Raw genomic sequence first — 3,213 nt, forward strand, 5'->3', positions numbered from 1 at the left:
CACGGATGGGCTATTGCAGCAAACGACCACACCGGGTTTAATTCCTATCAGCTAAAAACAAGAAGAAGCGGCTCTAGTGGGCACGCGATCACCAACACTGGACAATTGAGGAGTGCAAAAACATCGCCTGGTCCGACAAATCCCGGTTCCTGTTGCGTCATGCTGATGGCAGAGTCAGGATTTGGCGTAAACTGTATGAGTCCATGGACCCATCCTGCCTGGTGTCAACGGTACAGGTTGGTGGCGGTGGTGTACCGCCGTCCAATCTGCAGCAACTGTGTGATGCCATCATGTCAGCATGGACCAACATCCCTGTGGAACGTTTCCGACTTGTAGAATCCATTTCCCGAACAATTCAGGCTGTTCTGGAGGCAAAGGGAGGTCTGACCCTCTACTAGATGGCCGGTGAATGTATATAATTCTTGTAAATACCCTGTTGTTGTTTTTTTATGATTTGTAAATAGTTTATTTTTATATTAAAATATATTACTTTGTTTAACTAGTCAGACATTTAAAAATGAGATCTGATCATTTTGTTTTCATAAGGTGACTTTGGCATGTTAACCATGGAAATTATTTATATAAAATATACCGGTACACAGCAACTATCTTCAGTTTTAGTCAGATAATTTCAAAAATATGATTGATACCATTTTGATTTCATAATTGCAATCACCATGCATACCCATATGATGTTCCTTTGTTTTATATGTCGCTAGTAAATTGTATCTCTACTGCCTATCAACCTGAATACTGTACCTGGAGCCTATGCAACTTTGAATGGTTTCATGATAGCACAGCATTTAGCGTTTAAATACACATTTTTGTGTAGTTTCTTTTAGAGATATAAACTCTTTTGCAATAAACACATGTAATGTTGGATATGCTTAAGCAAGGAACATAAAGCTAAATTAATGTCTAAATCTAGCTCAAAGAAAGCCAATATTTACAAAGCAAAATAATAATACAAGAACTGAAATCTTCATTTTTCTCCATTCTTTCTCTGAGTGTTTTAAATGTACATCACTGCTAATAGTTACTCTGCTATACACAAACAAACATATATGAAAACAAATGCGTCATGAGACAGAATATCTACAAGTCGAGGCATTGGGAGTTCATGGAGTAGGTAAACTTCACACAATGATCTGAAATGGCAAAGACCTCAGTTTGTAGCCGGGGCCCAGATCTGTTTGTGCTGTATTGCTAACTCCTATGGTCATTGAATCCTTCTACCCCCCCCCCCAAAAATTGTAAAGTGGTTATCCCACTGGCTATAGGGTGAACGCACCAATTGGTGAGTCGCTCTGGATAAGAGCGTCTGCTAAATGACGTAAATGTGCCCTTGAGCAAGGCACTTAACCCTAATTGCTCCTGTAAGTCGCTCTGGATAAGAGCGTCTGCTAAATGACTAAAATGTAATGTAATGTAAATGATTGCCATAAAACACCACAAACAGATCTGGAATCAGACTATAGTCAGCTTGCTCCTTGAAGGGCACTATTCATCCATTTATTTGTGAAGTGCTTTTACTTTTCATCACCATGTTAGAGTACAAACACTGTACACTACATGTTCTATACAGTCTCAGTGTCAGTCACCCCTGTTAGTAGAAACGCTATGTGCAATCGTTATGTGAAATAATGTTTTATAATCTAAATAATTGGAAATATCTATTATCTTTTAATATATATGTAAGTTTGTTTTTAGTACTGTATATATATATATATATATATATATATATATAAATGATTGATTGCAACCTTTAAAATCTATATAAATCAGTATTTGTACTCCCCCACCTACACACAAACCCCAACGGGTCTATGAATATAAATGTAACTCCCTTCTTCACCTTTTAAAACATCATAACTTAAACTCCTGAACGAGGAGTGGCAGTCTTTAACATAACATTGTTATTACGTTCTACAAAAATAGCAACATTCATTTTTTTCTTCCTTTTTTAAAATCTAAACTATCTTTACAAAAATATAGCACAATAACATGTCCAAGTGCAAAATATTGCCAAGATTCAACATTTGTCTCATGTCTGAAAGGTTAAGATTTGATTTGAACTGATCAAAACAAAAACTACTACGGTGAATTGCACAAAACAAACTATTTTTCAGATGGAATAGATGAAAGTGGAGGCTGCGGAGGGGAGAACGGCTCATAATAATGGCTGAAACAGAGCAAATGGAATGGCATCAAACCCCTGGAAACCATGCGTTTGATGTATTTGATACCATTCCACTTATTTCCTCTCCAACCATTACCACGAGCCCATCCTCCCCAGTTAAGGTGCCACTAACCTCCTGCGTCGTCCAATATAAATGATTTGCCTCCCCACTAAAAACCATGTGCTGGGTTGAGTATGACCACTGTGCATTTGACCCTGGTAACCAGGGTTAGGGTCAATTCCACTTCAATTCAGTCAATTCAGGAAAATACACTGACATTCCAATTCGTCTTTGTTTTGAAAATTAGAATCGGAATTGAAATAGAACAATTAGGATCAGTTTACTTCCTGAATTTAAATGATATTGACCCTGCTGGTAACCGCTACTTGTTGATGATGGTAGATTACTTGATGCTGATTTGTTCCTTGGTGCAATAATAAAGAATTGAAACAGATCATTTCTACATTCATGTAGTGCTGAGCGATTAGTGCTTTTTGAGGTCGGTTTGAATTCGGTTCGATTATTTAAAAAAATATTCACAGTTTTCGATGATCTTTTTAGACATTAAATGCACTATACATTATGTGGGTTGAATGCTGTAACAACACAGAATAAAACAATTAATAAAAGTCCCATGATGGTAGTGACTGCCCATTACTGCTTATCACTTATTAACCATCATTCATCCACATTACTTTACTTTTAATAAAATATTTGCTTTATTTGATGACTTTATTATTTCATTCCAAGTCATTATCTCATATAGAGCTGCTGCCTATTCTGTCTGACAAAATCACTATTTTAGTAGTTCTTCAAAGCAAATAAGGCATACTTTTATGACTGCTAAATACTATCAATCACTTAGATCATGTATTTTCAGGCTCGCGAAGCAACTGCTTTCTATCTCTCTCGATTGCGCGTTCTCTCTCCTCTCAGTCTCCGTGTCTTGCTCCACACAGACCGGACAAGGTTAAGCGGGCACACAATGGATTATGGTCATTGTACGTAGTTAATTACCACGTTTTATGCGCTA

The sequence above is a fragment of the Coregonus clupeaformis genome, chromosome 25, assembly GCF_020615455.1.
Source record: "Coregonus clupeaformis isolate EN_2021a chromosome 25, ASM2061545v1, whole genome shotgun sequence".
NCBI classification, from domain to species: domain Eukaryota; kingdom Metazoa; phylum Chordata; class Actinopteri; order Salmoniformes; family Salmonidae; genus Coregonus; species Coregonus clupeaformis.